Source organism: Lycorma delicatula, chromosome 6, assembly GCF_047948215.1.
Source record: "Lycorma delicatula isolate Av1 chromosome 6, ASM4794821v1, whole genome shotgun sequence".
NCBI lineage: Eukaryota > Metazoa > Arthropoda > Insecta > Hemiptera > Fulgoridae > Lycorma > Lycorma delicatula.
In genome coordinates this window covers 29561902-29577337 of record NC_134460.1, presented here as the reverse complement: position 1 = coordinate 29577337, position 15436 = coordinate 29561902, and the positions used below count along the sequence as shown (strand labels likewise).

Below are 15436 nucleotides of genomic sequence, written 5' to 3'. Positions count from 1 at the left end.
GACGAGGTTAGCGAGCGAAGCAAGCGTGGTTATGTCTGTTTAGGTTATATTGATATATTTGAGCGATACGTCATTACACGTAATCAATATAATAGAATCAAACAACCTACGCTCGCTTCGCTCGCTATCCACGTCTGATTAATGTTAAAAATAAAAATTATATACATAAGATATACGTATACAAGTTTTATCGTGTCGGGTTGCGCATAATAGATATGTAATTGAATTTCAGTAGGGGTTCCGTGTAATCGATAAATATCCATCAAAGTTTTCTTAAAACAATAAATGAACGCGTCTACTACGTGTGATGGAGGGGATATTGTGGTAACCTTCCCATAACATTATATGTGTAATATTATGGAGGGAATTGATGGTAGAGTAGGTTGCTCAGTGCTCCTCTGCTTCCTTCCAAAATTCTAAGTATTTTTCTACCATAATCCAATTTTAACAAGTGGTGCCAGTCGCTATTCCTTTGTGCAGTAACAGTTAAGATAACTTTGACGTGCTTTTACAATGTGTATGGAAACATTGCAAAGTGATCACTTGATTACGTTACTAAATGCTATCGAGGGTACCTGTCAAACCTATCACTTCTATCTTTACTCTTGAGGGAATACAGTAAAAATAAAAGTGAAAATTTTAAGAAATATTTTTTCTGTTGAAGTTGTTTTACTTTCATTCTTATCTCTTGAATTTTAAAAGTAAATAAAGCCTAAATAAAAAAAACTGTTTAGCCAGTACATTTTTATAAGCCAAAGAGCGTAGAGTTCCCATTAGATTTTGCGCATAGAAGGATAGTTTTAACATATTTCGTATTAAATTCTTTGCTAAAACTTCAGTTATAAAAATACTGATCATTAAAGAGGAATAAACCTTCTACTAAGTTAAAAATTTAAAAATTATTTTATTAAAAGTTGATAGATATTCCAGTTTTAATATTTTTTTTAATGATTTTAATAAAATGAATAGATAATTAAAAAAAAATTAATGTTTTTATCATACGGAAAGTTCGAATCGCTATTCATAATTTAAATGTTTCCTTCAACGGTTAATACTTATCTTTATACGCTTAAATTTTTGTTTCATTAATTTTCATGAATCAACAGAAATGTTTCTTATCAGTTATTTCAGAAATTTTTTAAAAACAACAAAAATTATAAAAATAAAATAAAAAACAAAAAATCTGATGTGGACCACATGACTTCCTTGAACGCCTATTAAATTAGATATTTACATTTTTTATTGCACTTCATTTAAACTTATTTCATTTGAAAGTGAGATACGGTCCTCCAATTCTTTAATAAAGTAGAAAGTTACACAGTTGCTGAAAATATTAGTGTTTATTAACATCGAATATTTATTTAATTATTAATTCAACAATATTACATAAAGTATTAAGAGAAAGTATTAGGATAGTGTAAAAATCCCTTTATTACTCGTGCTACTAGATCAATATTATTCGTATCTTCGTGAGTTGCTGATTAACAAAAGTTTTAGATTTCTGGTGTGTCGTATTAATAAACAATAATAATAATTAAACTATTCCGTTTACTGAACTCCTGTATACTGGTTAAAAATGTTAATTTCGACCTTACGGTATAAAATTCATTTTTTAATTATTGGATTATTTGGTAAATAATCAAAAATGAAAAAGAAACAATCATACAGGAGAAAGAAATACAACATTAGGAAATATCTCAAAAAATTGCAATTAGATGAAAATGAAGGGGAAGATTAAGAGAAGATGATAAATATGAAGAGGAAGATAACGTTAAGACCAGGGAAAGAATAAAAAGAATAAGGGAGGATGGTAGATGTAAATTCTAAGAGAGAAAGTTTGAAAACTAGAGAACTTGTCCACAAATTAAGATCAGAAGAATTATATCAAACCAAAGAGCGATTAAATGATTGGGAACAAAGACAAATAAATGAAATGATGATCAACTCCAATTTAGGGAAAATATTGTCCGATAACGTGAGAAGAATAATGAACTGAAAGGTAAGAATTTTTCGCAATTTATTATAAATCGGTTATATATGTTTCAATGCATATGTTGTATTGTATTTTTCAGTCTCTCTATAGTTGACTTTAAAGTAGATAAAATTAGACAGAATTAGATAAATTCCAGAATAATTAAATAAATTTATACAGAAATTAAACAAGAAAATTAAAAAAAATTATAATTTTCAATTAATATTAATAATCAGATGTTTAACCAAATCTATTATATAAAAACATATGTAATAATACGTATTAAATTTTACACACACACATTTTTAAAAGTATAAACATTTTATTTCACCGATAACTTCTGAAATTTTTCATATTTTTTTGCTTTGAGGAATTACCTGAAGAAAATTAATTTTATTTTACAAAGAATTATTTTATTAAAAAATAGCATTCATAAAAGATAGATATATTAATGCAACACAACCTCCTGGTTGTTCCATCCAATAAACAAATAAATTGCGCAATAAAAATATTGTAACACTAATGCAATGAAAAGAATATGGTAATTTTAAAAGACTAATTATTATTATTATAAAATTATATTATATAAAATTACATAAAAAATTATATATATATTATATTATATACAAAAAAGTTTAATACAACATTGCTGCTAAGAACATTCAACAAAAATTTACAAAGAATGAAAAAATATAATTTCCTCAGAAGTAATATTATCTACTGTACAATAAACATTCACAAAATATTGAAAATTAATAATAAAAAATGATAAAATAGCAGAAAAGTATTCTAAACTAAATTTTTCATTAAAAATAATTACTTCTTGTTTTCATTACTTTCTTCTTCAGGGAAATCATTTACTTCACTGCAGTTACTTATGTTTTCATAAAACAGATGACACTCTGATGGTAAATATTTAAGCAGAATTAACAGGTCTTTGTATTTTAATTGTGATATTGGTTTTGGATCAACTAATGATAAGTACATCTGGAAACTTGACGTCATTCTTTCTCAAATTTTTTCATAAATTAACTGAAAGAAATTCCTTGTCAACATCTTCATATTTATAATTAATTCATCAATATTTTCTTGCTGAACTTTAATGTGAACAAATTATGTCAGGATTATTGGCTGCTTATTGAAAATTTTCATGTAAATAAATGGAAATGTATTACTGTACAGTCATTTAAAATTCTTGAAATCATGTAATTTCATTTTGCAAAGATACTTTTTTGAACATTGGCGAACCAGCTGCTGTCAATCCTAGGTATCAGTATCTGTAAAAATTCATTATTTCTTCTTCTTTCATTCTATCAGCGTTTGGACATTTACTGCTTCCATATGCATATAGCATTTTAACAAGAAATTTATGACTAAAACATTTTATCTGTTGATATCGGTGTAAAGTATAGATAAAACATATCCAAATTTTTGTTCTGGGCATAGCAATTGTCTGACCATAATACTATTTCTTCACTGTTTTAATTGGCAATGTTTTGTTCAGCCTGTCTTAGAATCCAAGAAGATGTTTCATTACCATCATGTCATAAATTGTGAAATTGATGTCCGCACAACTTCCTGCAGTAGAAACTTTTAGATGTTTGTTAACAGTGGTGTTGATACTCATTTTTGTAGATCAGCTGTCGACACATTTACTGTTATTTGCATCTTGAGTATTTTACTGTTTGGTCATAACACTTCCATGATTCCTTAAGGTGCAATTCATAATTACATTAAATAAATTTTTTACCATCTGAAGTTAATTCACCCTTTAATTTTGCTAGGTACAAATCACAGGTATTGCAGAATATGGCTATGTAAAGCCACGTTTTGATCGTTTTTCTCAACCTACCTTATTTTCAGCACATGGTTGGTGATTTTAATGTCATAATTCTCTTTGGGGATCGGATCGAGTAGATCCCCGTGGAAGAGAATTGGAAAGGTTCCTGATGAATTCTGAACTTATGCTTTTAAACGATCGGTCAGGAACCTTTTTCAATGCCAGAGATGGATCGACGTCCTGTATAGATCTTGAACTCATTAGCGGATCGATAGCACCGAGGTACAGTTTCCATGTTTTAGACGATTTGCATGGAAGCGATCATTTCCCGGTGCAAATTGTAACTGATGTTACAAGAAAAATATATGGTTGTTTGTAAAGGCAGATTGGACGAGCTTCACAGCTAGAACGATACTCCCTGAAACAACTGGAGTTATCTAGGACGATGTCGACGCTATAGCCAATGCGATACTTGAGTCGGCATCGAAATTCCTTCCCAAAACATCTGGGAAACTTACGAAACAACCCGTTCATGGTGGAACGAAGAAATAAGTGAACTTATTAAAAGAAAGAAAAGAGCGTATAACGCCTTCAAGAAACGTTCTACCCAACAAAATCTTATTGCCTTTAAAAAATACAGGGCGTGTGCAAAACGTCACATGATAGATTTTAAGAAACGATCCTGGCAGAAATAAGTGTCATCCATCGACAGAACTACTAATACATCAGACGTTTGGAAGAAAGTGAAGGCGATTTGTGGGCGTAAAAATTTTTCTCCCATAACTAGCTTTCAAGATGAAGATGAAATTAAAGACAATCCAAATGAAATTGCAGAGCTATTATCTAATCACTTCGAGAAAGCCGGCAAAACGGCCAACTACGAAGAAGATTTTTGGACAAAAAAGAAGAACTTGAAGGTCTACTAAATTTTAGAACTGAGTATAATTACTCATATAATGTATCATTTAAAATGGAAGAATTCGTGAAAGCGTTGGAAAAAGCAGGTAACACAGCTGCTGGTCCGGATGAAATCCATTATAATATGATCAGGCAGCTGAATACCACTGCAAAACGCAGATTATTAGAACTTTATAATCAAATATGGCGGGATGGAATGTACCCGCAGCAGTGGAAAAAAGCTCATGTTGTTCGAGTACCAAAGAAAAATAAAAATTTAACAGATCCCAATAGCTACCGTCCTATTTCTTAGACGTGTGCTATGGGAAAAATACTGGAAAAAATGATTAATATTCGACTCGTCTGGGTTTTAGAAAAAGAAAACCTGATATCACCATATCAAGCAGGTTTTTGACAGTACCATTCCACCACCGATCAAATGATCAACTAAGAGAATATTATATATAACAGCTTTATTACAAGGAAACATTGTGTCGGAGTCTTCTTCGGTGTTCAGAAGGCTTTCGATATGACCTGGCGTTATGGAGTAATGCTCCAGATATATGACTGGGGCATTCGTGGCAATCTGCCAGTACTGCTCAGCAACTATATGAATGACCGTACTTTCCAAGTACGAGTCAATAGCGAATATTCATCTGTAAGAATCTTGGAAAATGGCATACCACAAGGTTCGCCGTTGGGCGGTACCTTGTTTACCATCGCCATTAATAAATTGATATTAGCCATTCCAGCAGAAATCAGCAAAAGAGTCTATGTTGATGATTTGGCAATTGTGTATGCCAGCAACAAGACTGCTATGGTGAGGTACAAATTGCAACGAGCGATCAATGCTCAAAATGAAGTTGCAAGGAATAACGGATTCCAATTCTCACCAGAAAAAAACGTGCTGTGTACACTTTTGTAGGAAGAGAATTCCTCATCAAAGTCCTGCGTTGACAATTGATGATAATCCAATACAATATAAAGACAACGTAAGATATTTAGGACTAGTATTGAATAAATCCCTTACATGGGGATTACATATACAGGACTTGAGTGATAGATGCAAAAGAGCCCTAAACATTATAAAATGTTTATCGAACTTAAATTGGGGCTCAGACAAATTGATTGTATTGAGATTGTATAAAGCATTGGTTCAATTTTAACTGAACTACGGATGTATCGTATATTCATCCGCTAGAAAGTCGCACTTAAGAAAGTTAGACGTAGTTCATAATAGCGGAATAAGATAATGCAACAGGCGCTTTCCGCACAAGTCCGGAGGCTAGTCTGATGTCTGAAGCCGGAATAATGCCACTACATTATAGAAGAGAGATCCTTTACTTAAGAAATGCAGCAAATGTATGGGCTTTCCCTGCTCATATAAATAATAAATTGTTTACTAATCATCCTATGGCTGCATTATACGAACGTCGTGCTACCTATTCCAGACCAGTCGGAATTAGGTACCACGAATTAAGAAGTAAATACGAAATTGCCATTCCAGATACATTGGCAATTTCTACTAGAGAAATACCGCCATGGCTCTTGCCAGCGGTAAATACAAGGTTGTATCTCTCTCAAGGAGAAATAAAAAAGAAACCAGCAGTGATCATCCAACGGGAATTTTTAGCAGCCGTCAGTAGTTACGAAGAACATTAGAATTTATACTGACGGTTCTAAAACCGAACATGGAGTTGGATGCTCAATATATGTAAATGGAGAAGCCCACTTTTGGAAACTGCCTGATGTGGCCAGTGTCTACACGGCAGAACTGACTGCAATTCAGCAAGCTCTTCGCTACACTGAACACTATTGCGAAGAGATAGTGCTAATATGTTCCGATTCTTTAAGTGCACTTGTCGCAATTCGGAACAAGAACATTAAGGATGACTGCTGATCTGGATAATGGAAATGAAGATAATATAGTCGCATTTTTATACGCTAGGGGACTTCTTAAAAGTCTATAAAATGAAAGTTTAAAGCTGTGACAAAAGAATCTCTAAGCGGTAGTTTTATATATACATAAGGGAGTCTCGAAGCGTGCCACGTATAGTGACGGGAGGTAGCCCTCTTTCCTAGGCCATTTTGGCTCACCTGCATTCAAGAGCAGTGAGTCGGAGTGTGTCCGATGATGGCATGGGGGACCCTCAAGGGTGGATTGAGGGCGTGAGGCTTTGGTTGTGCGCGGTGCATGCCTGTAGCCTCTTTATAAGAAGGATTCAACTGCTTCGGCACCCTGGCGCACAATAGCGGTTCTGGTCGCCCCGAGGGTGCTTAAACAAACTATAAACGAGACTCATAGATGAAAGAAAGAAGGATGTGGTATTGATGGGTTGAATTTTTTTAATTTCATGGTCTTTTAAGAACCTTATCTCAAATTTTAATATCGGGGCCCTTTACACACCATAATTGTTGTGTGCTGTACTTGTCTTTTGTGTCTTAATGTTTTGTGTAGTTTGTGTTTTTAAATAAAATGTAAGGGCCCTTTACACCCTTACATATGACGATCCAGATGGTGATAGTAATTTCTTTTAAAGAAGGTGACGAGGGCTAATGACCTTAGCAGTCGATGCCCGTTTAATTTGACAAGTTTTTTTTTGTTATATCTGTATTTTTTTTGTTCTCATATATTTTTATTTTATTAATTGTGTTGAGGTTTTATACATAATAAATTAATTTCTTAAAACACTTATTCAGTGAGATTTCTTGTTAAATGTTAAAATACCATCAAAATTTAAATACAACTACCATTTTTTAAAATTTAATTTTCTAATACAAAATAAATTATAGTAGGATTTAACTACTGTGTGATTAAATTTCCCATATCACTTGTTTTCGTTTTTGAATAATGATACAAATATAGTATCATTATTATTAATGATATTATATTTGTGAATTAAAAATGGTAATTGTAATAGGTCTATAGTGGAGAATAATAATAATAATGATAAAAATAATAATATTAATACTAACAACAACAATAAAATTAACCTCAGATTACAATCAAATTTTAACAATGATACTAGCCTTAAAATTTTTTTCTGCTGGATCGGATCCTTCGCACGACTAATCTAGTCCTGTCAATCGTCATGTCCTAAAGTGACGTCAAGTTCGGTGGTTCAATACGCCAAATCAAGTTCTGTTTGTCAGTCAAGTTCGGTGGGTCGAATTCGGTGGGTCACGTCCGATAAGTCACGTAAGTCACGTCCGATAAGTCACGTAAGTCACGTCCGATAAGTCACGTAAGTCACGTCCGATAAGTCACGTAAGTCACGTCCGATAAGTCACGTCCGGTAGGTCATGTCCAGTAGGTCATGTCCGGTAAGTCATGTCCGGTAAGTCATGTCCAGTAGGTCATGTCCGGTAAGTCATGTCCGGTAAGTCATGTCCAGTAGGGCATGTCCGGTAGGTCATGTCCGGTAAGTCATGTCCGGTAAGTCATTTCCGGTAGGTCATGTCCGGTAGGTCATGTCCGGTAAGTCATTTCCGGTAACAGTCACAACCGGTAAGAGTTTTTCGGGTAAGTCACTGTCGGTAGGTCACGTCCGGAAAATCACGTCCGATAAGTCACGTAAGTCACGTCCGATAAGTCACGTAAGTCACGTCCGATAAGTCACGTCCGGTAGGTCATGTCCAGTAGGTCATGTCCGGTAAGTCATGTCCAGTAGGGCATGTCCGGTAGGTCATGTCCGGTAAGTCATGTCCGGTAAGTCATTTCCGGTAGGTCATGTCCGGTAGGTCATGTCCGGTAAGTCATTTCCGGTAACAGTCACAACCGGTAAGAGTTTTTCGGGTAAGTCACTGTCGGTAAGTCACGTCCGGTAAGTCACGTCCGGTAGGTCACTTACAGGATCTGTACGCCTAATTGGGTCTTCGAACTCCTATCGGGTGGATCGGGTCCTCTCCAAAAGACAAAACCTTCTGAAAATAAAACATAAAATGTCAGTATTCCATTATCAGTTTGTATAAAAAGTTAAACTTAATTTTTTATAAACGTTTCAGTTGTTTCGATGGTATTTTAACATTTCATACTGCTTATGTAATGAATTTAATAACAAATAAATAAAAAAAATTTACTGAAAACGCATAATTATTAATTTATTATGTACGTCCCCAACACATTTAATAAAATAATATATGAACTTGATTTCATAAAATTTAATTATAATTGATTGGATTTATGGGAACAGACATAAGTTAACAACATCACCAGATTTCGGGCGAACCTAAAAAATAGGTATTACCTTATATATATATATATATATATATATATATAATTTTTTTTTCTTTCCATTCATACCGTTTTAAGTAATCTGTATTATCAATGAAATTGATAATTGTATTATTAATTGTAGAAGTATGTTTATAAGATCTCTTTTGTTTAATTGATCATTAGTTATATCTTTCATCTGCAAAAAACAAATTAGGAAACACATTAAAATAATACAGATTATTTCATAACTGTAATTAAAATTACTATTATATAAAAGAAATAAACATTACTTAGATACATTTCTGCAATATAGACAAAATGAAAATATTTAATTATGTTAGGTATGCGATTTATTATTCTGTTACCTTTTTTTTTCAAGTAGGACTAAATAGTATAGTAGTAAGAGCCCTTACTACCATGTGAGGAGGCGGTTGACTAGGGGAATTCAGGCAGGATCAATGATCCTGAGCATATCCAACCACCTCTTCGCCCGCACCTTGCGACATATTGAATGGCGACGATTTCTGTGGCAGATAATTCATATAGAAATGTCCAACTAGGAGAGCCTCTGGCTTCGCAAGCGAAGGAAAGGCGTTGAGTTTGGTGATAAAGAGGAAAGAAGAAGATTCTAAAATCTTAATCACAGAAGCTGAACATCACTGAAGATGAAATTGTAGAGGAACTCTAACGACAAGGAATTGTTGCATGTTGACTGAACACGCGACGCAAAATAAGAAATGTGAGAAAAATAAAAGCTGGTTTTCATTAACAGATGTTAGCAACACTATTGCAATGTTTTGGATATCAGAAATTCGAACATACAGCAACATGATGCATTCGGAAACAGATCTGTTCTTGTGGTGACCCATTATATCCGGATGACCCGTGCAGGGATCCGCCGGTTTCTGTCAACTGTCATGGGCATCACTCTGCGAGATCGCGAAACTGTACAATTTGTAAGGAGGAATTAGCAATCCAACAGATAAAGACTATTTAAAACATCAAATAATTCGAAGCTAGAAATTTCACCGGATTCCTTTGAACTAAAAGGAAATCGCAATCTATGAACTGGCACCAGATCTAGTGAACATGTTGAAACGTATCGTCAATGACAAGTTGAAAAATTGTCCTTTACAGAAATTATTCCAAAAACAACACAGAAAAAAAGCGGATGTTTCCAAACAAAAGTTGTTCCAGACCTGAGAATGAGCTCTCGACCGATCAAAATGGAAGGAAAGTAAACTAAACAGCACAAGTCGTTTAAACAATGCACCGACGGTAAAAGTTGAAATAGAGAAAATCTCCATTCAGGGAATCAGGAAAGAAGACGACGTGATGATTGTTGAAAGAGAGAGTGATGGCCAAACATCAATGGAGCCCCAGAATGCTCGGAGGACTCTAAAAGAAAGAGCGAGCTTTTTAGTCGCCCCATTCAATGCTTACAGCACCATCTTGCTCACTCGCTCAGTATTATCTAATGCCGGCAGTAAAGTATCCTCTGATATATATTATGAAGATGGATTGGAAAATTCCATTTCAGAAGACTCGACAGCCTGGAACACTCTGGAATCAGAGGTGGAGGCCACCAGGAAGATGTAGAAAAGAAGCAAATAAGGATGGCCTAAAGGTAAATCTCGGCAGCAGATGTGCGTGTAATAAGTTTTATAAGTTCTTCTGATTAATTTCATGAAAGGATGAGTTTTTAATAATTGAAGGACTTTAAAGCAGTTTTGATAAATTTGACATTTATTTATAAGTGAAATATATGTTTCTTACTGGCAAGAGCTCTATATATACCTTCTACATATCGTGTTCTAAGGCATTAATGTCCTATGACAAGTCAAGTTTTGTAAAATTTGTTTGACAAGACTAGTTTCTTCTGACTCATATATTGATCCAATATATGTGAGAACACATTCCTTGTAGGAATTTTCTTTCAAATTGGAAAATTATTCTCTGTTGAAAATTTATATATATATATATATATATATATATATATATATATATATATATATATATATATAGTTACAAAACCACTTAGATCCAAAATTTTCAGTTTTTACATTTTTGCATTTCCTAACAGTTTACCATCTCGTACATGCACCGTAAATATCATACGAGTTAAAACCAGACATCCTTAAAAATTATGTGTAAAGTCGCCGGTTTGTTGCAAAACCAGTTAACGTTCCAGTTAACGTTGAATCACAGATGATATAGCATGGCTCGAACCCTTTTTGAAGTTGTGTAATTAATTGAGCTAAAAGTTGCAAGCTGTATTCCTAGTATCCACCTGTGGCGGGTCGTAGCTAAAATTAGTGAGGGTGCTGCTCTAAAAAAAGTTTTTTCTGGGCCATGGTTAAAGTATTCTGTAAAATAAAAGAAACCAAAAAATGAATCAAATATAATAACTGGAAGCAGTATAATAATCTAATTCTACATTTTTATCACATTCAAGAATATGGTACACTGTTTTTAAGCACAATGTGCTTAAATAGTCTGTATAGCCGAATAAATAATAAAATGTTAATTAAAACGATAACTTAAAATGTTAAAAACACTATAACGCTTAAAATCACTATATTCCAGGGGTGCTTAATTTAAATTTCTACGTACACAGAAACAAATACATAATTAGTTTATACTAATTACCTTCTCTTTCGCCCTTCCAGTGTGTTTTTGGACAGATTTGGCAATCAAAGAGCCCTTCCTTTCTGCCATCTTCTGATCACTACTGAAATAACTTATATATTTCTTCCACCGACTAAACTAGAAAAGGAAACGAACAAGGAACGTTCCATACACTCACGGAGTAAAAAAAATTACCTTGCACTAGCAAAGATCTTGTAGCCGCCACTGGTGTCCACGCTTTGATATAAAAAGTATTAGAATTTTGGGTTATTTTAATAATAATAGTAATAACTGGACTGGAGTATTATTCTGAAATAGTTATTTAAATGAAAAAGCTTAAAAAAGACTATGGAAGCGAAATATGGAAAAAAGACAAAGCTGTTTGTGATAATAGGATTTTTTCTTTTTAAATAGGTGTAGACCTCAGTTAAGAAAGTAGTTTTACAACATTAATTTTTATAGCCGAAACAATCTTAACGCAGGCATTTTACTGTTAGATACAAAGTCTAATTTTAGCAATTTGCTTGTGTAGGCCTATGCTATTACTTTTTATGTTTGGTTATTCTCTATAAGGCTTCTAGTGCTATACAATTTAATATTCCTTTTGTTATTCATATTGAGAAACGTTTGATTTAACAATAAATTTTCAGTTTATAATATATGCCTACATGTTTTATATTTTTCTAATGGTTTTTCAAATGACAACCCCAAGTTTTTTCACAAATAGGGAGCTCCCGGTATGCCCAGAAGTATAACTTACCATCATAAAAAACCGATTTATGAGTGCAACAAAATTACATGAAACTGAGACAAGATAATTTTATTGTAAAATATGCAAAGCCAGTATTCCAAACAAAAAAAAAACCGTACTGTTATTAACAGAAAAGGAGCTTGTTCCTTGTCCACAAAATATTTTGTTTTTAAAGTCCGTAAGAGAGAAAAGGTTTAAATATGACAGAAGGCCTTTCTTGATACACTATTTTTATCAATAAATAATGTTACTAATGTTATTTACATTATAACAGAGCTGTATAATAATGTAACATATAATAATGTTTCATAATAATTCAAGAATGACGGTCAAAGAAAGTTTTTTCCTCATGTTTTTAGAACGCTGTTCAACATTGGTTTTAGTAGGCCACGGGTTGACCATATTAAAGCTACTCCTTGTAGGAAAAGATATTCATCGGCTGAAATACAAAGACTTTTACTATTGAAAGGAGAAAGGGAGAATCTTTTAACTATTTCTTTTGGTTGCCAAAAAAATCAGGTTGTGCCACTCATCCCTGATCAGATTGCTTATTATTTGAGACCATTACACAAATGCAATTTCACAATTATAGTTGTCAGCTCTAAAAGCAAACAAACTAAAGAAAATTTCTTCATCTATGAATAGAATGAAGCAGATTGTAATAAAGGATCTAACGAGTTATCAGCATTGTACCACTGCTTAACAAAACTTCAAATTTCAGAATGTATTAGAGAAATTCGCTTTGCATGTGATTGTTTGCGGGGGAGGGGAGGGCAAATCAAGAACACAACCGTGGTTGGAATGTTGTTTGTGTGGTTACTGAATTTTTCTCCCAAAATGTGAAACAATTTCTCTAGTTTTCCCTGTAGTTGGCCACTCGTTTCTGCCTAAAGACAGTTTTCGGTCGCATTAAAAAATTAAATGAATTAAAGGTAAGAATGTTATTTTGTTAATTCTGCGTAGTACGATGTTATATTTTGGAACTGTAGTGTCATTAAAAGATAACATTGATTGAAAAAGTGTTGTCCAAACAGTAATTAAACCTCCCGGGAAGTTGCATTTTAGATTTCACCCTCCAAAAAATTAAAATTCAGAAGGAACAAGAAAGGCAATAATATACTAATACGTGGTAAGGTAAATTTCCGTAATGACATTAGAAAATTTAAAAGTATTTGCGAGCCTACGAAAGTCATTAAAGATGTTCCTCAGCCGAATATGATCGAAAACGGAAGATAGTAATTTTTAAAAACAAAAATAATGATGTTAAAAAATTACTATCAAACTACTTCGGGTAAACATGGAACAATTTAACATTTTATAAGGAATTATTTGATGGGGCGTTAGAAACGGCAATAGAAAATGAGTCATCAATCTGTGAACCAATTGAAGAGCAGAGGAAGTTCCAAATATACTTGTATAAAATTTTATTTCATTGGATATTTTTACCAAAATCTCTATTTTATTTGAGGTTTTAAATAAAATCTATTACATAAATACATAAGAATCAAAATTTGTCTTCACTTTTAATTAAACTACAAGAAATAATCATGTGTTTTATATAATTATTACGGCTTTAAGTTTATCTCAAATCCGGATAGATCCACATTGGGTTTCAAAAACATATATCCACATAAAGTTTGAAAATGTCTCAAACTAAAATCATTAAGAAGTTAAATTGCAGTATGAAAAATACTCTACCCTAATACTATTTCACAAATAAGTCACAACGTTGTATCATTTCATAATTTTGAAAGAACAGTTTTTCATCTCTCCTGAAAAATTTACATTCCTTGAAGTATCTGCGTTTGAAACTATATAATTCATATATCAGAATTAAAATTTTTGTATTTAACACACAAAATATATAAATATATTTTATTAAAAACATACATAATTTTAATTATGTCTTACCATATATTTGTCATAGGAATTTCCTAAATGTTTCGCCGCATCAATGTATCAGCGCATCATCAGGGAATGAAAATATCCACAATTAATGTTTTGCGTCTAGTTTAACACAAAAAACACATAAAATCACACCGCAATATTACATAGTACATATTTACAAGAAGCACGCAAGTAAATTGCCATGTTACTAAGTCCAGGCCTGGACTAATGAAATTCTATTAATCATCAAAGTTTATTTGTTTATTAATGAGTTTTGAACTGAGCGATTTTTTATTTCTGTATGTTTGTAAACTTTCTACGCATCCATATTAGATAGGCTTTTTTGTATGACAAATGTATATGGTAAGGTGGTAATTAAAATCGTTTGTTTTTTTAGTTAAAACATATTTATACACAGTACGATAAAAAATGATAAAAAAAGTAATATTAAATTACTAAATAAATATAAAATAAATTACAGAAATATTAAATTATATTTTCAACTAACCTTATTTTAATCCAGTCTGCAGGGAATAAAAGGTTGAAAAAAATATAAAATAGTTACACGTCTCTATCCATTGTTACTCATTGTGTTTAATAATGTCTTTTGAGTTTATTTTCAATATTTCTTTAAATTATGTAATGATGTCTTCTACTGTCAAAATTTTATGATGAATGTGAATATTTACTTTTTTAATAATTTTTAAAAGATTGCTATGAAAAAAAAATTATAATAATTTTATTGTTACTTTAATTTTTAATTTAATTTAATATTATAAGTTTAATTTCTGGTGATATTTTTTGACCTATCATTTTATTCACCTTATCTTGCTTTCAAAAATATATGCATTGCTTGTCATAAATCGTAATACTAAAATAAATTAAAAAAATCTAATGTGGACACCACGTGACTACCTTGTAAGCCTATTAAAAATACATATACCCATTTTTTGCTGCACTTCATTTAAACTTATTTCATTTGAATGTGAGATACGATCCTTCAATACTTTAATAAAGTGGACAGTTACACAATCGCATTGTGGTGGACACCACATTGCATCACATTTTATTTGTGGTGTCCGTATCAGCATTTTATACTAATTTATATATTAATTTTCCACGGAGAACTTACCACGCACACATCGGTTTGAATCTGTCTTCATATTCATATATTTTTTAACTTTTTTTTTTTTTTTAATTTAAATATATTAATAATTACACTGATAGACAAAAAAAAAGTTTCTTTAAGTATGATATACCATTTCTTGAATTCCTTTTTTTCCGTACGTTACAGATCTGTAAATA

General features: G+C 32.2%; 1 long non-coding RNA gene across 2 annotated transcripts in view; it reads right to left on the bottom strand.

Moving 5' to 3' along the window:
- Window positions 1-15436, bottom strand: part of LOC142326800 (uncharacterized) — a 261090-nt gene that overhangs the window by 3700 nt on the left and 241954 nt on the right. The window contains exons 3-4 of one of the 2 annotated variants that reach the window (XR_012756863.1): window positions 14640-14845; window positions 10991-11231 (exon numbers count right to left, since the gene is read on the bottom strand). The exons of the other annotated variant lie outside the window; for it this stretch is intronic. This is a non-coding gene — a long non-coding RNA (uncharacterized LOC142326800). Of the gene's footprint in view, window positions 1-10990; window positions 11232-14639; window positions 14846-15436 lie in introns of those variants that run through there. 2 annotated transcript variants of the gene reach the window in all.